Below are 26,815 nucleotides of genomic sequence, written 5' to 3'. Positions count from 1 at the left end.
GCAGGCCAGTAGACACTCCAATAGAACCGAACCATGGACTACAAGAATCAATAGGTGAGGAATACTGTGATAAAGAGAGGTACCAAAAATTGGTAGAAAAACTGATATACTTATCCCTTACTTGGCCAGACATTGCCTATGCAGTGCATGTTGTCAGTCAATTCATGCACTCACCAAAGATCCCTCATATGAGAGCAATGGAAAGAATTCTCAGATACTTGAAGATTTGCCCAGGGAAAGGAATTCTATTCAGGAAAAACAACAGACTTGAAATTGAAGCCTACACTGATGTTGATTGGGCTGGGTCTGTTGGAGACAGAAAATCAACCTCAGGTTACTGTACATTCTTGGGAGGAAACCTGGTCACATGGCACAGTAAGAAGCAGAATGTTGTGGCTAAATCAAGTGCAGAAGCAGAATATCGAGCTATGGCACACGGGGTTGCTGAACTCTTATGGCTCTCTTCTTAATGAGCTTGGTATTAAGGCTGAGAGTCCTCTCAGGTTGTATTGTGATAATAAAGCTGCTATCAACATTGCCAACAACCCCGTGCAGTATGACAGGACAAAACATATTGAAATCGACCGACACTTTGTCAGAGAGAGAATTGTTTCAGGAGAACTCTGTGTGCCTTATACTCCATCAAAGATGCAAATTGCAGATGTATTGACTAAAGGACTGGCAACAACAAAGTTCAGGGACATACTTGGCAAGCTAAACATGATTGATATCCATGCTTAGCTTGAGGGGGAGTGTCAGAATGTTAGAATGATGTCTCTTTGTATGAGCGTTTGGCTGATAAGAGTTCTTATTAGCCCATACTTAAGTTTAAGTTATCCTGTAACTGGGCATGTGTTAATGGGCCTAAGCCTGTTTAATGTTTTTAAGTTAACTAGGTGTCCCATCACTGATCAGGGGCATTCCAATAATTTCTTGTATTTTGTACTACATTCAAATATAAATAATAGCATGGTCGACTGGCTAGTACAGTTCGACATTCCAGCATCTCTTCTTCTCTTCTCTGCTACTTCGACTACAGTAGTTCAGCTTTCAATTTCCTCTCTCAAAAGAACCTCTTCCAAATCCTTCTTTAAGTTTCTTCTCAAAACCCTTTCTTGCTCACTCATCGACCTTTGGGCTTCTTTGGAATCTAATTCCTCGATCCTAGACACCAAGTTAATTTTTTGCTCCTCTATCCTTCCAAAGTGTTCCCTATTCCACTCCTTGATTTTGGATCTCAACCTTTTCAGCTTTTTGTAGAATCTCACTCCCTTCCACTTCACCCCTCTTAAATCTTCTCTCCACCACTCCCCAATCAGGTGTACGAAATCCGGGTGAGTTAAAACCACATATTCTCAAATCCAAATGGCCGTGAACCAGAGGCTATTGTTTCAGGATTTAACTGGATAGGGCAATGATCAGAAATGACTCTGGGTAAGGCTCTAGCCATCAGGTTCCTCCGATTCTTCTCCCACTCTTCATTAAATAGGAACCTATCTAATTTCGAACAAAGGGGGTTTTCTTCGAAATTATACCAAGTATAATTGGCTTGTAAGAGAGGTAAATCCTTTAGACCACAATTGTTAATGAATCATTAAACTTCCTCATGCTAGATGTAACTGTTCTTTGAGGGTTGTTAGATTCATTACAAAACCTAATTACATTGAAATCCCCCCCAAGACACCAAGGACCCTCCCATAGGCCTTGTATCCAATACAATTCTTCCCACACCTCATTCCTTTCTCTATAAGTGTTTGGCCCATATACATTGGTTAGAACCCAGGTAAATCCATCCCCCACATTCCTGACCTTTAACGACACTGAGTATCTCCTTATTGGCTCCTCCACTAATTCTACAGCATCCTCCCTCCATAATGTTACTAGACCTCCAGAGGCTCCCCAATAAGGGGCCAAGGTCCAGCAAACTCCTCTTGATCTCCATACACTTCTAACCCACCTTTTATCCAATTATGCCAACTTGGTTTCTTGTATCAACACTATGTCTGGTTTCTCTCTTCTTAGTAAGTCTTTAATTTCCCTTTTTTTCTTTCACTTCCCAGTCTTCTCACATTACAGCTGATGATTTTCGTTGAACACTTCTTTCAAAAAACATTCCCAAAAGACTCCACCTTACAGTAGAGTTTTTCTTCTTTCCCCTCTCCCACTAAATTCAATGTCACCCTCAATATCCGAAATCAATTTCTCCACTTCTGATCTCTTTTTGTTTTTCCTTTTATTATTACCCTCAGTCTTCATAGATGATGCATTGCTTCAGCCACCACTCCCCCCAACTCGGAACTTTTGTAGTGGTCCTTCTCTTGAGAGACTACTACTCTCTCCCTTCGATCTAATTCCTCCTCCTCTTTGTACTCCTCCAACAATGTGCAGATCCTCTCCCATATTCCCTCCAATTCCTCCTCCTGTCTCTCTCTAGGTGCCACTTCTCCCTCTCTCAGTTCACTCTCAGAGTTGCCATTCACTCTTTCTTCCCCCCAACTGGAACTTCCGTCCGGGATGCAGGAGTATCTATTTCAAGCATAGAAGGCACATTAGTAACCAAAACCGAAAGGACATTCATACTTGTGTTGTTGGGAACCGATGGGACATCTTTCAGGGGAGGGGGATGCACATAAGGAGATAGGCCTAAATCTGTTCCCTATGATTGAGCTTGCCTTGAAGAGTTTATAGTAGAAATCAATACCTTGTCGGCTTTAACAGTTGAACTATTCTTCTCGTTCTACCCTTCTTCTAGTATTACATTACAGGTCAGAGTGTTAGAACTTTTCCCTACCAACCTCATATCCTGTTTTTCCTGAGCTATTGGACTAACTTCCCTTGCAGGTATAGGCAACACTTGAACCACAACCTTTGTCGAGCGATCCAAAAATTTCACAATGTCTTACTCAACTCTATGCAAATCATCTTCTTCCTTGTTCTCTTGAAAGAGTACCTCCGTACCCAAGCTATCTTCATCAAAAACGTTCCCCGAACTGCTCAAATCAATGCTCCCTAGGCTTATTGTGTCGTCTGAAACAGAATCACTGAGATCTTCCTCCTCAGAGCAATCATAGGGTTTCCGCTTCTCTAAATCACTTCACCTGGCACTCCTCGGATTACGTTTTTCCGACAACATTCTATTTGATCTTTATGACGCAACCCAATGTAAAGTGCTTCCAAAATGGGTGAGATTCGTTTTTTGTGGCTTCCGTGCTGTTGTGCTCAACGAAGAAGAAGATAGATGGTGCTTACCATCTATTGACGTCACCCCCTGGTCACTGACCTTTTAAAGATGTTTGGGTCCCTTGATGGGCTGGTAATGTTCGGTCGATATCTTGTTTTAACATGTTGCTCCCCCTGTCCCGCCTTAGATAGGCCCACAAAAGTCGGACCACTATTGTTTTTGTCCCTTCTATTATTTGGCCTGATTTTTAGAACCTAGGGCCCACTATTTTGAGAAGGCCCAGATTGGGTAGAAATTGGGCCCTATTTATTTTAAAAGGTTCCAACGTTTCAGCTCCCTTACTCTCTGCCCTCTTCTCACCTTTTCTTAGTCAATGTGTGTTTATTGAAGAAGCTTTAAAGTCATTTATTACTGCTAGTGCATAGGATCTATCAAGTACCCAGCTACTGCCTTGTTGAGCACGTTTGCGACTCTCTGCCCCCTTCTCACCATCCAATCCTTTATTGCCACGCAATTCTTCTTCTTCAACCTTCTCATCTCCCTCCCTACGAGCCTCTTTCCAAAGCACAACTTCAATGAATGAAGCCAGCCAAATTGAGTAAAACTGTTCTTCAACTCACACCTCTATCTTTTGCGGTTTCTCCTCAAGTTTTACTCCATTTAGTAAAATGGAAGCTGAGTAGAGGTCTCCCCAAAAAACACCTCCTAATGATCCTCCACACATCAAAGCAATGGCTTCAGCAGTTCTTGCTTCCACAAGTGAAAAGGAAGGCCTAAGAGTTGCACCAGCACCCCATCTTCAACAAAGAAATCTTTGGAGTTTGACCCTGGACACCATCTTGATATTGTGAAATTCCCAAGTTCAGTTTGGATATTTAAAGCCTCAGCTTCTACTCTATTCTCAAGTAGGTCCAGCAGAGCCTTATCTTTCTCAAAGGGGGTTAAGATAAACGTACTCTTCAACTTCAAGCTTGTTGTTAACAAATCTGCAACTTTTCTCCAATCTACAACCCATGCTGATGCTTTAACTATCAGTTTACTTTCCCATTCTTCTCTCTCTAGATTTGCTCCCATTCTGTGTTCACCTGCTCCAGCTGTCACTATAAGAGCCTCTTGCTTCTTATTGCTCTCCTGGCTAGTAGAACCGTTTATCTTCCTTTTTTCTGTTAAGTTCCCTTCTCTTTTAGCACCCAACCAATGCAGCAGTTCACATAATACCCCATGAACTTCCTTCCAGCCCTGATTTTTCCATCCCTCTGGGAAACAAACCATCTGCTTCCTACCCTTGCCAAAAAAATTCAGTCAAAGATATGAAAAAGCTTTTAGAATTTCTCTTACATTCTGCTACAAATCTTCTTCCAGTTTCTAAGAGAAACTCTTTGCAGCTATTTTGTTTGCCCTTGTTACTTGCACCTCCCACAAACTCCTTAAACCCTTCAATCACCCCCAATCCTTCTAACAACACCATCCCTTTCTTTGCTTCCCTAATTTTCAAGCATAGCTGACCTTTTAATCTCTATTCCTCAAATAGGGGCTCCTTAGCTTCAATCTTCAAAGTTATTCTCCAAGGGCCTATCTCCACGAATTCTCCCATCTCCATTTCTCCAACCCCTTTACCTTACCTATGGATGTCTTTCTTTGAAAGTGAGCCTTTCTTCCCTGTTTCTCCTCAGGGGAAGTGTAGGAATGAGGAAAAAATAGTTCAGCTCCCTCATCTTCCCGATCCTCCTCCCTTTCGTGTTTCCTTTCGTAGCCACAAAGGCCAGCCATGTTCAAGAGCTGTAGAGCACCTAGAACCTGTACCACCGATGCCATCAAACTCTCTGGGGGTGGATCCAACCCAATCAGGTACCTTGCTTCCCATTGATGTACTCTATTGTTATTGATACCTCTATTGTTGATGACTTTGACCTTCCTATTGCTCATCGGAAGGGTGTTTGGTCTTGCACCACTAAACATCTCATTTCCCATTTGTTTCTTATGAGAACATTTCACCTTCCTTTTGGGCCTTTCTTTCTTCCATTGACAGTGTTCTCATTCCTAAGAATGTGGTAGAAGCTCTATTGGTGCCTGAATGGGCAGATACTACGAATGAAGAAATTAATGCTTTACATAAAAATGGCACATGGGAATTGGTAGATCTTCCTAAGGGGAAAGAACCAATTGGATGTAAATGGGTTTTCATAGCGAAACATAGGGCTAATGGCACAATGGAGCGGTATAAAGCTCATTCAGTGGCAAAAGGGTTTACACAAGCATATGGAATGGATTATGCAGAAACTTTTGCACATGTTGCTAAGATGAACTCCATTAGTCATTTTCTCTTCAGCTGCTAATCTTGATTAGGACCTTCATCAACTAGATATCAAGAATGCTTTTCTAAATGGTGACCTTGAAGAAGTGTACATGGTACAACCCCCTGGTTTTCAGGCTCAAGGTAATGAACAAAAAATGCACATGTTAAAAAAAATCATTATATGGCCTGAAACAATCACCGAGAGCCTAGTTCAACAAGTTTCATGTAGTTGTTCAGCAAAGAGAATACAAGCAATGTCAATCTGATCACGCATTATTTGTGAAAAGAGGGAAAGGAAAAATTGCAGCCATGATAGTATATGTTGATGGTATAGTTATCACTGGTGATTGAAAAGATTAAATTCAAAGTTAAAAAATATTTCTTGCTACCCAGTTTGAAGTGAAAGATCTAGGTCTTTTAAGGTACTTTCTTGGGATTAAAGTTGCCTGTTCACAAAAAGGTATCTTCATTTCCCAGAGAAAGTATGTCCTAGATCTGCTCCAAGATATAGGAAAGTTGGGAGTGAAGCTTGTTGATTCTCGTATTGATCCTAATCACAAATTAGGTGACTGTCAAGGTTAATTCATCAAGGATGTGAAACAATTTTAGAGGCTTGTAGGAAGGTTGTTATATCTTTCTATGATCTGACCAGACATTGCTTATGTAGTGGGTGTTCTTACTTCTTAGCCAATTCATGCATGCCCCTAAGACCACCCACCTTGAAGCAATTGAAAGAGTTCTTAGATATCTTAAGAAGTTTCTAGGTGCAGGTTTATTGTTCCAAAAGCACAGGCATTTGAAAGTTGAAGTGTATACCAATGTAGATTGGGCAGGATCCCTGAGTGATAGGAAGTCTACCAGCGGCTATTGTACCTTTGTGGGAACCTAGTTACATGGAGAAGCAAAAAGCAAAATGTGGTGGCTAGGTCTAATGCTGAAGCTGAATATAGGGCAATGTCTCATGGAGTGGTTGAAATTATGTGGCTAAAAAATTTGTTGAGTTGGAATTTACAGTTGATGGAGATATAACTCTATATTATGACAACAAAGCAACCATAAACATTGCTACTAATCCAATGCTGCATGATAGAACTAAACACATTAAAGTCGACAAACATTTTATCAGAGAAAATGTTGTCAAAGGGGAAGTGTGTACCCCCTATGTCCTCTGAAGACCAACTTGTAGACATCTTCACAAAAGGGTTACATCACTTGCGACATCATGATTAATGTGACAAGTTGGGCATGATTGACATCTATGTCCCAACTTGAGGGGGAGTGTTAAAAGTATATTAATATTTTAAGTTTAGTACCGTAGGGGTACTATTGTACTTTCTCCCTCTTTTATTTTGTTTTATGTTACCCTAGTATAAATACAAAAAGTTGGTGCCACCAACCAGATTTTTGGCTCTCAATCTCTTTTCTCTCCTCTCTCTTCCCTCTTCCTTTCTTCTTCTCTTCTGAATAATACACTTTGTGTCCTCTCCTTAACTCTTTTTTCTATTTTTTCTAATTTTACCTAAAACTTACTGTACCTGTTATTAATCAAGAAAACATGTGCTCTAATTCCATATAGTGCAATATTATTGTGTGGCCTAATATTATATCCATGATCTAACTTAATTCATTCCAGAAAATCTTCTTTATTAGCTCACATATATGATTCATTTCAATCCTTATAAACTCAACATTGATTCATTCCATTGTCTAATCACATTTCATTCAACCACCTAATTTCTCTGTTTCAAACAAATACAACCTAAAATGACATTAGCAAGTTGTGAAATGGTTCTTGACAGACTAATCCGCAAGTTAGTTACCTTGAGCTTGAAGAATGAAACAGGTGTTCTTGCTCAATGTAGCTTGAATAATGAGAGAAATTAGCTTTCCTTTAACCTTTCCCTTATTCTCCTTCTCTACTTCACCATGAGTACAGTGTTATGTTATTAAAAACTGAATTCTAGCCCTATGCACCATCACAATACGCCAATTTATTCCACAACCCCAAATCAGAACAGATGTCAAAGCATTTCAGCCCTTCATTACCCAGCTCCAATTCCTTCAATCATCACCTAGCCAACCACCTAAATTCCCTGTTGCCAACTAGTCAAAATGGTAAACCAAAATATCTAGGTATTACCATATTTAAATGGTAAGGCTTGGTTTCTTTGCAGTGCAAATTCATTTTTATTAGTGCAGATGTATGATAGTGCAAATGAAATGAGAATAGATTCTGGTTTCCTTTTGTTTTAGGTTTTACTTTGTTTTGTTCATTTGCAATGCAAACAAAGTAAAGCCTGAAGCAAAGTAAAACCTGAAACAAAAATTATTCAAAATTTGCACTCTCTCTTTTTAAGCAAAGTAAAACCTGAAGCAAAAATTGACCAAAAATTTGCACTCCTGTACATTTGTACCAGTTCAACGCATTTGCACTGCAAACAAATGGAGAATAAATAACAAACTAGTTCACATGTCAGCTACTTTGAACAATTGAGCTTGAAGGATGAGAAAGATTTTATTCAGAAAGAGCACAAACAATGCTCTAGAAGTACCCATGTGTTATCTGATGTTGATACCAATTAGGAATGTCCAATACCAAAATAGTCTAAACTCTAAAATTCAAACACTTCACTTTTTCTTTTCTTTTTTTTATTTGAAGGGGTTTATCTTGGCACGATACAATCCAATGGAGCCCCTGATCAATGTAGAGCATCCAATAGGGGTATCTTTGTGGAAATGATTACCACATAGAGTATTGTTAGTATTGGGGAAGAGAATCAGAATTCAAACTTAGGCTACATATTTAGACAATCTATAACCATCTCTTGGGTGGATAAACTTATACTTCCCCACATGAATCAGTAAACAAGACAAAGGAACTTGAACATTGATCTATCAATGAAAAAAACAAAACTAAATAACGACCACAAAGTTAAGGATGATATGAAAATCCACAAGGATCTGCTGCTAATGGACCATTCTGTGAATGTGATTCATATGATATTTGAAAAAAGGAATGTGATAACAGTTGATCAGCTTTAAACATGCACCATGTAACAATTCTATACACAGAATACTATCTTATTGTTCAAGTGTGTTGGATAACTATTATTCAAACTTCAAAATCTAAAATTTCCCAAGAGAATATCAAAGTAAAATTTCAGTCATAAATATGGAAGCAATAGTGTGGTGTCCACAGTCCACACCCAAAAGTTCAAGCAATCCAGACTTGCTCAGTGGTCTTTTCTCACCAATGCTGCATGGGCTGTCCCAAATGAATGTAAGTGTCCGTGTTAGGGCACATATCAGATTCTGACACCCCATGGATTCTTGAGGAATCTCCCTGTTACAAAGTTTAAATTTTAGACAATTTTCAGGGCTATAGTCTATAGGTCCTTTTTCAGCTTACCGAACCGGACTTCTCGACACACATCAGATCCTGATTTCCCAGTCTGTGTCTGTGCAACATATGAAGCATGTATCAACACCAATAAAACATAAGAAACAAGTACTTAACCCTGCTAATATGAAATTCAACATTGTATACTAGGTCAAGCACCATGATCAAACTTGGCATCAAGAAAGAGTTCTGTGGCTCAAGCAATAAAAACATTTAATAAAAGGAAATAAGTTGCTGAAAAAATCTAGAGGCTTTCACCAACTCCCACCATGCTATTTAAAAGTTTCAACCACTTAAACCAGTTGGGGAATACATATCCAAGTTTACAACATAACCAACAGGAAACAGTTACATAAATTAAATGACAAATTGACAGCATAAGATTTATTTTCAAAGTATGCCCTGATATTTCAAATTTGAATCAAAAAGGACACTGATAAGGAAACCAGACCTATGAAATTGAATTGAAGTTAGTGATATAAAGACCACATAAAATGAGAAGAAGCTGCTAGTGATCAGCTCAAATTCCTAAGAAAGTACCAAGTTCCAGTTCATCGATCACTGGTATATTATCTGCTGCATTGAAAAGTACAAGATTCACTTTTTGTTAGTTAATGTAATTCTGGCAGTAGGGTATTTTAGTATTGTACTCTTTTAAGTTAGACCCTATTTAAACAATAAGAGTGGGACACCATCACTCACATTTTTGGCTCTCCAATCTGTCTTTCTATTTTCTTCTCTGCTCTCTAACTCTCTTCTATGGCAGATTACATGGTATCAGAGCTTGATCTGCCATACAACTGAGTTTCTCTCTTCTTATCGTTTTTTTCTTCTCCACATGACTGGAACCTAGCCCGGGATTCAATTATTCTCTCAGATATGATCACCACAGAAGAAGCACATTATTTTCTTTTTATTCTTGGTCATAGGGCCAAGCCTTTGTTGTGTCTACATGAAAGTAGAAGGGTGCTGCTGTGAAGATTTACAGTGGTTTTCAGATCATAGGGCATCCAAGCAGCTGAACCATAATCTGTAAGTGATATATCATGTTTAACTGTTGTCTCAGAAGTAAAAGCAGACTTTGAAGCCTACTTCTGAAACCTCACTTTCCTCTATAATAATTAGACCATGCCAGCACGACACTCCCCACTATGACTTCTGAAACCTCAGTTTCCTCTAGTATTACTGGACTGAATTCCATGGCTGGTAGCAGCCTTGAAAAATCCTCACTTCCCTATCTCTATTGTTCCCCTCAGTGGACTGAATTTATCTTGAATGGTCCAAGGATGTTAGAATGTTTGTAGGGGTACAGGTTGAATGGTCCAAGGATGTTAGGATTTTTGTAGGGGTAAAGGGAAGCTAGAATGTTTGATAGGAAATATTAAGGAACCAAGCGAAGACAGTGCTGAACGTGACAAGTGAGAGCAGGAAAATAATATGATCATTGTCATGGTTGGTGTCCACTATAGACCCTCAGATAATGAGGAAGTTTATATAGGCAGAAGCAGCTAAGGTAATTTGTGATCAAGCAAAGTCTACATACACTGAACAAAGGCATATCAACTGCAGGTAGAATCAGCACCGTGAGATAATGAGGAAATTTATATGGGCAGAAACAGGTAAGGAGATTTAGGATCAAGCAAAGTCTACATACACTGAACAAAGGCATTATGCTAGAATTTACCAACTGCAGGTAGAATCAGCATCATGTACACAGAGAAAAAATTTAGTCTAGATATTATCCCACCCTCACCGCCTTGTGGAAGAGCTTGATCACTATCAGGTTATTGATTGGAAGTGTGATGAGAATGCATCAGCATATAAGAAGTTACCGGTATAGTAGCATGTGTTTGCCTTCTTAGTTGGTTTAAACCCCACTTATGAGCGAGCCTATTAGGGTCCAGAATCTTAGTTGTAAGGAGTTGCAATCCCTACAAGAGGTGTATGCCTTGCCTCAGTTTGAAGAAAAGACAAAGCAACAACCATGAATCCTCCCAAGGGGGAGAAAATTGCACTTGTGATCAGAAAGTGCACTCAAAACAAGAAGGGGGAGGATGCTCCTAGAGAATGATTGGTAGAGAAGGGATGGTGAATGGTCTTTACATGATGGAGAGTGGAGCTGCATTTATGTAAACTAAATCTATTAGTTTTATGGGTCAAGTGGTCAAACAATCAATTTGTGAAATCAAGAAAAGATATTTTGTGTCATTAACAATTTTATTTCCAGAGTTCTTTAAGTCTGTCCTAATATCTCCTTTATAGTGTTACTTGTCAATCGAGTAAACATTGTAGAACATCTTTTCCATTTAGTAATAAGAGACCAAAATCTCCTTTTCACATTATTCACTCTAGTGCATGGTACACATGGATCTATATGCTTCATCTAGAGAAAAAGTTATGAAAATTACTAAGGAAATTCATTGTATGGTATATTTACTATGTATCATGTGGAAATTCAGATATTTCATTTTGATAATGCAATGGAGTTTTTTAGGAGTGATTTCAACCAGTTCTTTGCTTGCACCATTCATCAAGGTTCTTGCCTTCAAACACCACAACAAAATGGTGTCCCAGAGAGGAAGAACATACATCTTCTGGAAGAGGTTTGCATTTTGATGATCCATATACATGTTCCCACAAAGTTTGCGCTGATGCTATTCACCTCCTATGGTGCAAGGTTCCACATCAACTCTAGTTCCTTGTTTCCCTACATCTCCTTTATTTTCCATTCCTCTTCATGCATTTGGATGTGATTGTTTCGTGCATAACCTCTCGCCTTCACATTGAAATGTGGACCCTCATTCCATTCCTTGTGTTTTTCTTAGGTATCCCCATTCACACAAAAGGGCTATAAGTGTTATGTCCCTATGCCCTGAAAATATTTTCTCTATGAATGTCTCCTTTTTTGAGTCCTAACCTTTCTTCCATGCCTCTTATCAGAAGGAGAAACATACTACTTGAATCATAAATTTAGTATTAAAATCATAATAAATTCATTAAGTTTTATAAGAAATCAAAATTTATCATAATCTTAATAGTTAATACTACAAAAAAGAGAATCAGTTTATTAAATTTATAATAAAACATAATGTATTATAACTTTAATATTTAAAAATCAGAATAGATGTATTTCTATTTACTAGTGTGAAATAAATATATTAGAATTTATAATAAATCAAAATTAAAAATAAGAAAAGAAAATATTGGATAACCTTGTAAAAACATCAAGATGCATAATAAATCAGTAAATCGTCATTTACTAATTTGTTACTAATCTTAGTTTCTTAGCTTTATATAATGGTTGGGAATAAGATAATAGTCTATAAATATGTATTAATGCTTCTTTTATCATTTTACAAAATATCATTGCATATTTCCACAATGTCTCTAATTTTTACAATATTTCCCCTTGACATTTCCAACATTTCCAACATTTCCGACATTTCTGACATATGTCCTATATTTTGGTAAGCGACATTTCCATCGACATTGACATTTTAAACATTGGTTGTAGAAAACATCCTATTGTTAGATTTCACCTACTGTGATATTTTGTCACTATTTTACCATGCTTATTTTGTTGCTATTTGTAGTTTTTGAGTTTTTCCCTTTCCCAAAATGTTGCAAAGGCCAAACCACTACCTAAGTAGAACAGTGTTATTTTAGTAGAACTTAGAGCCCTATAAAAGAATAACACATGGGAACGGTCCCCCTAAGGGAAAGAAACTAGTTGAATATAAGTATTTTCAACCAAGCACCAAACAATTTAAGTCTATAGAGAAATAAAGCCAAACTTTTTGCAAAAGGCTTCTCTCAATTATATGGCATGAATAAGCTTTCCTAAATGGAGATCTTGAAGATGACGTGAATATGGTTAGGCCACCGGCATTTCAAGTTGAAGGTAGTGAAGAGAAGGTGTTTTTGTTATTGAAGTCATTGTATGGATATGTGGGGTACAGCCAGTTGGTTTCTAGTAATGCCAAACTGACCATAACTTGTTTGTCAAGCGTAAACAAAACAAGATAGTGGTGCTTATTGTATATGTGGATGACCTCATTATGACTGAAAATTGGACTTGTGAAATTAAGAAGCTAAAGGATTTTTTGTTGGCATCCAATTTCAAGTAAAAGATCCAAACCCATTAAAGTATTTTCTTGGGATTGAAGTTGTTAGGTCTTAAGTCCCATAAAGGCATCTTCATCTCCCAAAGGAAGCATGTCTCAGATCTACTCAAAAGTCAAAATACAAGCAATGTAGGGTCCACACCAATCTTCACCTTGATAGTCCACTTTAGAAAATTTACCGGTGTACTTCCTCTCAACTTTTAGAATTTCAATAGGTGTGGCCAAGAAGTTAGAGAAAATTATGAGGGATTTCTTATGGGAGCCAGGTGATACTAAGAAGGATCATTTGGTAAAATGGGAGGCAGTGACCAAAAGCAAGGAACAAGGGGGTTTAAGCATTCGCAATATCAAGAAGATGAATGTAGCATTGTTGGGAAAGTAGTTGTGGAGATGGCCCCATGAGCAGGATAGATTGTGGCATAGATTGTTGGGAAAGTATTCATCACAAGGCATCTAATGGCTGAAAGGAAGGACTAGACCCCAAGGCTTCACACTCATCACCATGGAAGGCCATTTCCAAAGTCACCCCTACTCTCAAACCGTTTCTTAGGTTTGATGCTTGTTCTGATGATAAAGTTCTGCTCTGGGAAGACGTTTGGTTGGGGGATAGCCCTCTAATGGACAGATTCCCTTCCTTGTACTCCCTTTCTTTGAACAAGGAGAAAGTGATCACGTCTGTTAATCATAATGGAGAACTTCTTTCCCTTTTGAGTACTGTTATTTTCCAGATGCTTCTTGTGAGGATAGTAGAATTTGGTCAACCTCTTCTTTTGCATTGTATTCGTGTTCCTCTTGTTTTAGTGCCCTCCTTCACTCTACATCTGCAGTTGTCTTTCCCAGTTAAAGAAGTGTGATGCAGTCCAGTACCTCAAAAGTGAGGGCTTTTTGTTTAGAAGTGGCTTTGTCAAAGATCAATACCTGATGTACTACAAAAAAGAAGGCCAAATCAGTGCCTTTCCCCTCATATCTACTCCCTTTGTTATGCTCGTGGTGAGACTTCTGAGCACATGTTAATTTCCTGCACCTTTGTCTCTTTTATTTGGGAGTGGTTTTCTTATCTCTTTGGTTGCATGTGGAGATCGCCCCCAATGTAGCAGGCCCTTTTGAAGCAAGTTTATTTAGACAACCCAAAACAAGGGGAAGGATGTTATGGGAGCCACAAGAGCTGCAATCTTATGGACAGTTGGGAGGAAAACACAATAGAATCTTTCAAGGAAAAAGGAAATCAAGGGAGGACATGATTGATTGCATCACTATCAAGATAGTGCATTGGGAAAAATCAAATGAGTTGTTTAAGGAATTCACAGTGGATGATATAATCAGAGGCTGGATTCAGTAACAAACTCCTCAAGATCTATCCCAGCAATTCAAGAGAGTTGGGCAGCCTCTATGCAACAAAAAAAGGCTCCCTTGGTAACCCAGGGCCCTCAGGCATAGGAGTTTTTAGAGATGGGGAAGGCAATGTCTTGGCTCTTTTTTCAAGGTGTTAGCACTGCTGCAAGGTCTGAGATTGGCTAAACAGATGGGACTACACCAGATTGAGGTGGTAGGGGATTCAAGATTAGTAATAGATTGGATGAGAGAAGTCTGGTGCCTTACAAGGGAAATTGAAGCAAACTTCCAATGGGTTAGAAGAACAGCAAATGGCTTGAATGATGCTCTAGCCAGCCAAACAAGGATCAAACAGGAGTGAACTTTTCTGGGCTGCTTTGTAACAGTGGTTATGAATTTGGGTTCAGCACTTCAGCTTTGGAATGTTGGAGTTGTAATTTCTTGTTTTATTATCTTAATGAAAGTTAATGTTTCCTATCAAAAAAAGAGGATAGCGGGGAGAAGATCTCCAATATCAAACAGTTTCAAAAGTTTGATTGGTCGACTCCTATACTTAACTATGACTAGACCTAATATTGCCTATGTTGTAAGCAAGGTTCAAAGTATCGATATGCCCCTGTGTATCAGCAGGGGCATATCGGTACTAATAGAGTTTCGCTTAATTGTTTTTTTTTTAGTTTTTTTTTCAAATTTTGATTTTTGGAGATTTTTTAAGGGGTTTTTTATTGAAATAAATGGGGGTCCCAAAACACCTGTAAATAGGGTGTATCATATCAATACTTTGAACCTTGGTTGTAACTTGTAAGAGTGCTCAGGTAGTACATGCATAGTCCTACTACTACTCATTGTTTAGATATTTATAGAACCATCCAAAAAGAGGTCCAATCTTCTCTAAGCATGACCATCACCATGTGGAGGCCTATACAAATGCCAACTAGGAATGGCTCCCTTGATGATATGTCTACCACTAGTTACCACACCTTTGTTGGAGACAATTCGGTGACTTGACAAAGTAAAAGAAGCAATCTGTTGTGGCCAACTCTAGTGCAAAAACCAAGTAGGGCTATGGCACATTGGGTGGCTGAGGTGTTATGATTGAAAAACCTATCAACTGAGTTGGGTTTTCCTATGTCAAATCCTATACCCTTGTATTGTGACAACAAGGCAGCTATAAACATTGCTCATAACCTAAATCAGCATGATAGGATAAAACACATTGAAGTCAACAAGCACCTTATATGGGAAAGAGTTGAGAAAGGGGAAATATGTATACCCTTTGTTGATTCTGAAGATCACTCACTGATATATTCACTAAAATGCCTATCCCATGAAATAGTTTCTCCTTTTCTTCTTTACTCTACAACTCTCTTCTATGGAAGATTACAATTTTCTTACTAATAGTGCTCCACATTCCCTGCATCAAGTGTCATATCTCGACATCTCATCTTCAAAAGTATGCCCTACTATTTCAAATTTGAATTAAATTCAAAAGCACCTTGATAAGGACACCGGAACTGTGAAATGGCATAACAATTAATAATATAGACACTGCTATATCATCTGTGCACCAAACACAGTCTTCTAGGCTACAAGACACTATGCCCAACTATTTTCAAGAAAACCTACAATAACATTGTAAAATTTTGAATGCAATGAATGGAACTTGCAGTCAAAACAGGTCAACCATCAAGAACTCATATGTAGGAAAAAAACTATTCCAAAGTGCCAATCTTGGATGACTGAGTGACTCAACCAAACAAAATTTGTGTTTGAATAAAAATTGTATTACTGGATTACAAGAATAACATTATATTTGTTTTATTTGATCAGAATCACATTACAATCAATACTTAAATTCAATCCAGCAGTGTAGAAATTATCTTATAAGGGCCTGATTTGTTAATTATAAAAAGTTTCACATTACCACAATATATGAATTTTTCTTCTCATTCAGATCACTTATTCACTTTTTTTTTCATGAGAAGGTGCACGTTAGCAGTTAGAAGTATAGATGATCAAAAGCAAAAGTTCAAACATAGCATTCACAACGTCAATTACAGAATGATGAACAAATAAAAAGACGATTAGATCGAATGGTATTCAAAGGATCTCATATAGATGTGTCTCACTCACTATGTAATCAAAAGGCAAATATCAAATCCTATAAAACTAAAAACTATTTGAGTACAAGCACATACAGAAAGCATACACAAAAAAAAAGGAGGAAGAATAACACCAATAATAGGCTGAACAAGAACTTCATGTCTCCTACAAAGTTGTCCGAAAAACCTATTATAATAGCCAAATTCCTTCCTCAGCTTCCCAATTTGATGAATTTCATCATCTTCTTACATAAAGAAATGCCCGTTATCACCACGGCCCCCGTGTAATTAGACCTGAGGAGGAGTAAACCCTCCAGCAGTCTAAAAAATTCCCCGGGAGAAGCTATCACAATTCAAACTCGTCTTCAAGCTTCAGAGCTTCAGCAGCAGCTTCTTCTTCTTCATCGTCAATAACGAAGTATGGATTGTGCGCCTCTGGCCTGAATTTATACCCTGTAAAAACATAGAATGCGAGCGTGGCCAGTTCACCAGCCACCACACTGGTCCAGAGGTAGCGATACGATGTTATAGTCACCAATGCATAAACAACAACACGCGTGAAATAAATGTAGCAGATAACAACAATGTAGTATTGACGGAAAAGCGTCAATTTCATCAAATTCACTGCAGCCTTGCCATCAGTTCGCGCTGCCTCACGCAGATTCTTGATTGACCACACAATAGGGAACAGCACAGCACAACAGCAAACAACATCGACAAGCAGGAAGACCTGCTTCCAGGTGATCCAATCTTGTGCATAGGGTCCAGTCTCGTCAATTACGACCTGCGCAATGTTTGCGACAACCTGGAGAGGGATAACAATCATCAAGACTTTCTTTTCCTTGTCTTGCAGGTAGGGCTTCAAGAACGACCATCCGGTCCCAATGAGGACAATCAGGGTGAAGAGTGTAATCCCTTTCAAGAAGCTGAAAATATAGAAGAGAACATCCCAACCATGAGCGCTACCGGTACGCTTGATGTAAGATTTGTCCTCCGCCTCACAGAGCAGATTCAAAGCTTTCAGAATAACCACAGCGAGCATAAAGAAATGAATGCGAAAAACGGTCAAACGCTTCTTATATAGGACGTAGATCCAGAGACCCGCGAGACAGAAATAAACCAAGAAAAATAAGAAGTAAACCCTGGGAAGAATAGTCACGCCAGCGGACAAGTAGTCGCGGCGACCGCTCTTGCCGTCGAGATTATACATGGCAGATCGAACATCCATGGAGATCTGAAGCTGCTGAAGACAGTTGGCGAAGACGAGAGTGAACTGATTGGCTTCGTTCTCCGGAAACATAGAATCGAAGCTTTTGGCGCCTTTGAGACGGTCGAAGGTATAGACAACCTTAACGAGGTCAGATTGGAGGGCACATGTGATGTCAAGGTCCTGGATCTGTTGGAGGACATGGATCCAGGAGTCTCGGGTGCTGAGAAAGAAGCCGACCTGAGAGAGGTCGAGTTCGGGGTTGGGATTTGAGAGAGAGATGTGAGAGACATTGAGTTCGAGACGACCTGTGTGTGTGAACCCGAACTCATCGAAAGGGATAATGGATCGATCGTCGGAACGGATCTCTGAGAAACGAATTTCAGCAACACAGAGAGAAAAGCAGAGAACCAAAATGATAAACAGAGATAAGAAACGGGAAGGTTGAGAGGAGGAGATCGCCATGTTTAAGAGACCTGATTTTCAGATCTCAGATCTCTCTCTCCCCCTCTCTCTATTTTTCAGTCTTGCTTGCTTACGGCATAATTCTTGTAATGATAAAAAGAAAGAATTTGGCTCGTTTTTTAATATAAACCAGCGGGGACCCGTGCGATGCACGGAAAATCTGAAATTATTTACTAATAATTAATATTAAATTAATAATTGAAATTTGTTGTTAATTGTTATTCAAAGTTATTGTTAAAATTTAAAATTTAATAATTGTATTTTTCATTTAATGTTGATTTACATAAAATAATTATTGTTAATTTAATATGAATAAATATTTTTAATAAATTTAGTTTTATTAATAATATGTAATAACTTTAATAATTGTTATTATTTTTATTATTTTTAAATGAATTTTTAATTAACTTTAAATAATTACAAAACTAATATTTTTATTAATTTCACTAATAATTAACAATTATATATGAATGACAACGGAATGGGTTCAAAATAGGGCACCCCATCCTTGTCCCTACCCCATAGTCAAGACACTTTAATGCAAGGCGCCCCACTCCTCATCAAGGATGGGAACCTTTGAATTTCCCTGCCTCATCCCTAGTATTGGGCGGATTCAAGTAAATGTGTAAATCGGGTCGTGCTGGGTTGATACAGCACGACCCGCATGTGACTTGCACAAAGTGTGAGTCGTACCGTGCTAGCCCATAGGGCATCCTAAGTCGTGCCTCCTTCCCTTGGGATAATTTGGGGGGTCAATTCGGCATGGCCCACAACCTAAGCCTGCAAGGGCTAGTGCCATGCCATGAGCCAAGCTAGTCCATGGACTGGGCCAAGCTAGGTTGCAGACCAGGCAAGCTATGAGAGGTCCATTTAAAAAGAAATTTGAAAAAAATGTTTAAATTTTTATTTCATATGATATTTTATGTATACAATTGTTTATATATACAATTACACATATTCATGGATCGAGTAGCCCGACAACTTGGCCCGACCTGACCTGTTATTTTTTAGGCTTGGACAAAATTTCAAGCCCGTGGGCTCGAGCTTAAGCTTTCTCAAATAAGCTCGGCCCAATACTATTATATACATAAAAAAGTACTTATGTTATATATAATAAATAATATATGTATATATATGATTCTTAAATTATTAATAAATACAAATTTACTATTAGGAAATATAAATTAGTTTATTAATTTACTAAATTAATATGATATTAGTTTATAAAAGTATACTAAAATAAGACATTTTGTGTATAAATCGGGCTTCGGGTTCGGGCTCGAGCTTCAAGCTTTATAAAAGGGCTAGACTTGGGCTCAAGATCTAGGCTTGATGATTGGGCTAGACTTGAGATTGGGGTTGCACATTTTCTATTGATAAAGAGACTTGTGTTAATTATAAAACTATGACTTTTATAAATTAATTTTTTTATTTAATTTTAGTATAGTATACAAAACATATATAACATTTATATATATATTAATATAAAATTTATTATTTAAATCATATATCCATATAACTTCCAAGTTGAGCTTATTAGGGATTATTTAGCTTGGGCCCTATCTGTTAAATTCATCTTGGACTCACAAAGTTTAATATATAAATGATTTGTTACTCTTTATTAATTACTAAAATATTGTTAATTTTTAATTAATTTATTTATTTTTAGTATTTTAATTATGCTTAGGTTTTTTAGAAAATTTCAACTTTTTAATTAATTATTGGTATTTTTCATTATTATTTAGTAATTTTTGCATATGAGTAATTTTGCAATAAAATACTATTAATAAATTTTCATTATTTTTTATCATTTTTAACGAGTTCATTATGCACAATAAATGTCTCAACTTATAAAAATTATTAATTAATTAAAAATACATTAATACAAAGTTATCTAATAATACTATTAATTATACTTTTTCTTTAGTAATATTTTGCATATGACTAACTTTGCAATAAAATATTGTTAATAAAACATGTTCTACATTTTAAATTTTCATTAATTTTTATCATTTTTAATGAGTTCATTATGCACAATAAAGGTCTCAACTCATAAAAATTATTAATTAATTAAAAATGCATTAATGCAAAGTTATCTAATAATATTATTAAAACTATCAATTAATATTTTATATTTAAATTTTATATATTTTTAATTAATTGTTGGTACTTTTTTATTATTATTCAGTATTTTTGCAATAAAATACTATTAATAAAAAGGGTTCTGCATTTTAAATTTTCATTAATTGTTATCATTTTGATTGAGTTCATTATGCACAATGATTTTTCTATCATTTGCCAAAAATGCACAATTTTCATTAATTTTTATCATTTGTCAAAAATAATAAATCTGATAACTATAATGTTATTTAAAATAATTGATCTTATTTTTTTAATTTGTTACAAAAATAATAAATTACTACTAATTAATTAATAAAATAATTATTTTTTATATTATCCATTAATGTTCTATTTTATTTATTTTACTTTATTAACAGTTAAATATTATAACTTTTTTGTAAATGTTTCTTAAATATTAATAAATACATAAAGTTAGGTTGTAGCTCTAATTAAATTAACCTAAGCCCGAGCTTGAGGTTTAAGAATTCGAGTTAGGCTTTGGTTTCAAAATCAACAATACTATTAATTAGTGAATAACACTGTAATTATTCAAAATATATATTTATTAAAACACATTATTTTAATAAATGATGTTAATTAATTAAATAAATTAAAAATCAAATAAATACCATAGTTAATAAAAATACTGTTACTTTTTTCAGTATTTTTCAAAAAATTTTGCAATAAAATTTTGTTAATTTTACTTTTTTTATTATTTTCAGTATTTTTATTAAATTGTAGGTTTTTTCATAATTTTCCGTATTTTTATTTAATTTTTGGTATTTTTCAATATTATTCTGTAATTTTCATTATTTTCAGTATTTTTGCATATTAGTCATTTTTCTTTAATTTTCACTACAAAACTAATGCACATTTGTTTTTAGTAAGAATACATTAGATAAGTAAATAAATACCATAATTAATTTAATTAATAAATAATTATATATTAAATTTAATTGTCAGTATTTATGAAAATACTGTAGTTATTAAAAAGATGGTATTTATTAAAAGTACTATGTTTTAATAAATACTGTTAGTTAATTAATAATACTGTTATTATTCAAAATACTGTATTTATTAAAATACATTATTTTAATAAATAATTTACATTGAATTATTGAAAATACAAAAATAATTCTTTATTATGAAAAGTAGACTAATTTATCTTTTATTTTCCAAATTTTTGGAAAATTTATTTAATTTTTATAATTTTGAAAATTTATTGAAAATTATTATTAAGTTAATTTATTGGACTTTTGTTGAATTTTGTGAAAATTAATTTATTCTAATTTAATTATGATATTAAATAATTGTCTATAATTGCACAAAACTAATAATTTTTCCTAAATTTTCCAAATAATTTTTGTTATTAATTGCAAAAGAAAAGTTTAATTATTATTCTTATTATTTGTATAATAATATTACTATTATTATTAGTATATTATTATTATTATTATTATTAAAATGAAAAAAAATCGACCCTCGTAATTCACAGGTTGCTAACATACTAAGCAATCCATTTATTACACGGTTCAGACCTATATGGTCCGAGTGGTTATTCGAAACGGGTCAAGGACAACCCATTTTCATTGTCACCTTCACCCGCACGTTAAAACGGGTCCTGCGACAACCCGATTTATTTTTTTATTTTACTTTTTTTTTGTTTTTTTATTATTGACTTATAATGAATCGGTTTGGATGCCAGAAACAATTTTTGTCAATTTTAACACAAAATAACGTTATATATTGAAGAAATCATTACCAATTTATTCTTACTACAACTTTAACGCCATAACTGAACTTGAACCAAAGTTTAATGCCAAAACGTGCATGAAGAAACAAACCTGCAATATTAATGCTAAATAAAAAACAAAGCTGAAAAAGAATGTTAATCCAATGAAAAAAACAAACCTGAAAGTGAGTTTGAATAACGATAATAAACTAACTCTGCAATCAATGAAGAAAGCCTTGCAAAAATATTCTCAAACTAATTATGTAACAAAAAATAATTGGTTTCAAAGTTGGAATAAGGAGAAGAAAAACCAAACATGAAGGAATAAAGAAGACGATCTCATACATTTGAAACTAACTCTGCAACTATCCGGAACCATTTATGCAACAATCTCAGCAAACATGAAGAAAGAGAGAGAGAGAAGACGATCTCAGACGTTTGGAAGTCCAAACGCCTCTAAGTGTGATTGGCTATGATAGAAATTACGTAGATTAAAAAAAAGGAAAATTCAAAATTTTGAGAAATTAGGAAAGGGGTGGGAAAGAAAGTAGAGACGTGTTGACAGATCAATTTTAATATATATATATATATATATATATATATATATATATATATATATATATATATATATATATATATATATATATATATATATATATATATATATATAAATAAATTGAAAATCTTATCATATTCCCTTTGACGGCGTTTGTTTGAGGTGGAAAATCGAACCGGGGTAAACTTGACACCCCGACTTGATTTTACATGCATTTGGAGAGAAAGTAATTTTACACCGTAAGTTGGTGTAAAACTCCACTTTCATTTCTCTTTACACCGATAATCGATGTAAATTACACATTGGAATTGTCGATGTAAAACTCATCGGTTCTATCATCGAAGTCACCCTACTCTATTGGCTTGCTCGCATGTCTCTCTCCATTCTCCGTCTACTCCGTTGTCTCTCTCTCTCTGATGCCATTGCTTCTTCTCCGCTGAACATCCGATAATCTCACTCATCTCTCTATCTATTTGTCTCTCTTTCACCCCCTCTCCGATCTCTCTCTCTCTCACACCCACACACCCCCTTTCAAATCTCCCTCCCATTCATCTATTCTCTTTATTGTAGGTTCGAAGGTCCACTCATACAAAAGACGTTGTGCATCATTGTCCTTGTCTTACGACGATCAAAGTATAAACACTATTCCGGCCAAATGAACCCAAATCTATACGTCTGTCACTAGATTCGAGTGAATGTTGCCAATCCTTCTTAGATCCGTTGACAAATCATCTAAATAGAGATTTTGGTGATATTTTAATTTTATCAATCTTATGTTTGGAATGCAATGTTTGATATGATTTGGTCATCACTTCATCTCAAGCATTGCTCGGCCTCTCTGTCGCTTCAGAGATTCAAAGGTTCTGTTCATTCTCCCTTTTGGATCAATAGAGGAGGTAATCCAGGGTTCAGATTCCTTAATCTATTCATTCTCCCTTTTGGATCAATAGAAGAGATAATCCAGGGCTAATTGGCTCGTAGGTTTCCAATAATATCAGCATACCCCACTTCAATAAAATAAATTCACTTTTTAGCGTTGATGGCTACATGTCTTAAGATATGTTGGAATAGATGTAATCTGTTGTATACTTAATGTGTTTCTTAGATCTAACAAAGCTCCCCTCCCCAACCCGAGGTGGTTTTTTCTAGCTATGGAAAAACTAAAAAGTTAAAATGAAACTTCAATATTAGCTTGTTTACAGTGACAAATTAATTAACTATAGATACATATCTTTCAACTTTGATGCAAAGATCTCCAAGGTGGGAAATTAATTGATGGTGGGTCATGAAGTCTTGCTTTGTTTTGCATACAGATTGAGAAAAAAACTTATACCCCATTTGATTTGCAGATTCCAATTGTTTGATTAGGTGGAATCGGAATTCCATTTCTATTCTTGGTGGAATGGCATTCCCCTATATGAGGGAATGGCCATTCCCTCCCCCTTTCTTGGGAATGAAATCCCATTCCTACTAATTTTAAGTGTCATTTCCATATCTGTCTGAACCAAAGAGACTATGAGAATAAATCATTTTGATTCAAATTCCGAAGGATTTCGATTCTAATTTCAACAGTGAACCAAATGGACCCTTACTTGCGAGGTTGTTATTCCTAAAACTTTGAGTTTGGGTATTGATGCTTTCTTTCCCATGTAGTTGTACAATCTTGATGATTTGCCACTACATTGATTGTTCCCACTTGTGTCAAGCCAAATATATCTTGGAATTGCTTGTAAAATGGAAATCATAATTTTTTTTTTGGAAAAATACACTGCAACACACTGCAGAATTCCGAATTCCACTGCAATCCTATACAATTCAAAATGACAAACACCGCCACCCTAAAACACCAATATCCACCTGTGTATGATAGAGCTAAAAATTCTTAGGGTGTGCTGAACAATCGTTCTCCCTAAAATTTTACACATTAATCTTTTCTTTCTTCTGATTAAATTGCACAACTTTAGCCAAAGGCCATCAACATCTGTTGAACCAAGTGATCACTAAGCCACTTTCTAAATGGAAAAAGCATTAGTTGAAAGTAAGCTATGAGGAACAAATTAGCAAGCATTAATTTGGATATTAGGTGCAATATTAGAGGTGTTGTTATCTAATTGATATTTGTGTCCATGAGACATGTTCATGATCAAATTGGTATGATTTTGATTAATTGCCTAAAGTCCAAACCATCCTTTCTTGACATCATCCACAGATCCACTACATTGGTGGATTCATTTATCCAAATCTAGACCATCCCTTCTTAACATCATAGTAGACATTCTTTAAGTCATTGAAAAATGTTTTTGAAGTGTAAAAATTTCTATAATCGTATCTCATGCCAAAATCATTGTCAATAGAACCGGGGTCTAAAATCTTCTTATCCTTGGTCAACCGTGTAATACTTCTTTTTGATATCAGCCAAGTTTACCTTAAGCATATGCTTAACACTCGAATTAATGATTGAAGTATTAAGACCCTTTTTAGTACTGTTAATAGAGATTGGGAAGAAATTTGGGCATTCCCATATTCCACAATTGTTGAACGAAGGGAGCATGTTTTGAGATCTGGTCCAGTGAATAGAAGCCTTACTCCTATAGGGAATTGCCATTCCTTGGCATGTTCTCTTGCAATAAGAGAAAAAAGTTGAAGGAACATGAAAAAGCGTACCTAGTACGACCATGACCATACAACCATGAATGTGAAAAGAAGCTTGAACTCTTTACAGAAAAAGCTTGGATGAAACCTTACAGCCATGAATGAAAGCGTAATGTAGAGAAATTAGTGAACCAACAACAATTAAGGAAATTAATGTAGTATGAAAATGTAATGGGGGTTTTCTTAGGAGAAGGGGAAATGGGAGTAAGGGGGAAAGGTTTTGGGAAGAGATAGGAATGCTAAATTGGCAAGATGGGAGTGGCGGGAAGGAGGGAGCAGCATGCTGGGTTTGGAGCAAGGAGACTATATATATACAAAGCAAGGTGGCCTTTTGCATGCATATTTATATACATACATATTTGCATAAATGCATGCATATATGTATGCTTTTAGAGTGGTTCATTGGCCAACCTGAATGCATCAAATTAAAGTGTGTGGGTTGGGAAGACTGGACTTGACCTCAGGCTCGGGCCTTAAGCCCAAATTTTAAGGTCAGGCCTCGGTTGACCATAAACACAACCCAACCCAACCTACCCGACTTGCACCCCTAATTGTGACCATGTGGTAGCAAAAGTGAACTCCTCTACAAATGGGAGGTGGAGGTTTAGTTAAAAACCATGGAATTGGAGCCTCTTGGTGGCATGGTGGCCTCAAGTGCATGCACCTTGATTTACTCCACTCTAATTTCTTATTATACTAGTGGGAACCTGTGCGATTAATGGGATTTGTTAAGTTAAAGATAAATAAAAGAAACATATAAGAGTATACAATTATTTTATGTAATAACTAATAATCATCTATATTTTATATACAACTTCTAATATTTTTTTACAATAAAAAATGACAATAATTAATTTTAGATAGGGTTGCTTATCAAACTTATGGATGTCAATTTTCCCCATTTCCTCGATCCTTGTGGGGATCTGCCTCGAATAGGGTGGGGATGGGGATGATTTTCCTCCTATGGGGACAGAGATGGAGAAATTTTCATCCATGCTGGCGGAGATGGTGCGGGGGTAAGGAGAGCACTCATTGCCCCATGTGGACCCCGATCCCCGTGCCATGGGATCCTCACTAATATATATTTATATATGCATACGCTTATATATGTATATATGTACACATACGTCTATATGTCAATATTTTTAAAAATATGGTTGAATATGTTTGAATCTTTTCTAATAGGATTGTAAATTTTAATTATTTTATTTTTTTAATTTTTAAATAAAAAAATAAAAAGCATAATGGTTGACATTATAAAGAATCAGAGGGAGTGGGGATCCCCGTGGAGACGGGGATGGGGATAACTTTGTCTCCGTTAGTGGGGATGGCGACAAGGACAAGGACGTGGATAGAGGCTCTTCGTCCCCGCCCAACCCGATTTCAAGCATTTCCAATCAGCTTTGGTCCAACAATTTCCTAACCCAATTGGGTTGGATCATTTTCACTTTGGCCATTTGTAAATTGACAAAAATCGAGCGACTTCACCATATATATATATAATTTTTTTAATATGGGAAAGCATGAAAATTCCAATGTTTCTTAGGCTAAATTTAATTTTAAAATCATGCCATTGTAATTTTTTTTAATTTTTAATTTTTAAGTTTAAATTTTTTAGCCAACCAACCAAACTGAAAATTGACCTAA

At 36.0% G+C, this 26,815-nt stretch overlaps 1 pseudogene across 3 annotated transcripts in view; it reads right to left on the bottom strand.

Annotated features, from left to right (window-relative positions):
- LOC148881105 (protein CANDIDATE G PROTEIN-COUPLED RECEPTOR 7 pseudogene) overlaps nucleotides 1-18,202 on the bottom strand; it is a 30,177-nt pseudogene extending 11,975 nt beyond the window's left edge. The window contains exons 1-2 of one of the 3 annotated variants that reach the window (XR_016104748.1): nucleotides 16,570-18,201; nucleotides 8,887-8,935 (exon numbers count right to left, since the gene is read on the bottom strand). The product of XR_016104748.1 is annotated as a protein CANDIDATE G PROTEIN-COUPLED RECEPTOR 7 pseudogene, transcript variant X3 (transcript). Of the gene's footprint in view, nucleotides 1-8,439; nucleotides 8,936-16,542 lie in introns of those variants that run through there. The other 2 variants (XR_016104746.1, XR_016104747.1) reach the window with 2 other exon arrangements.
- Nucleotides 18,203-26,815: the final 8,613 nt, after the last annotated feature.

The sequence above is a fragment of the Nelumbo lutea genome, chromosome 1 (genome assembly GCF_056320005.1).
Source record: "Nelumbo lutea isolate HS-2025 chromosome 1, American lotus-T2T, whole genome shotgun sequence".
Taxonomy (NCBI): Eukaryota; Viridiplantae; Streptophyta; class Magnoliopsida; order Proteales; family Nelumbonaceae; genus Nelumbo; species Nelumbo lutea.
Note: the sequence above shows the minus strand (reverse complement) of the source record. Positions and strands in the feature narration are given on the sequence as shown.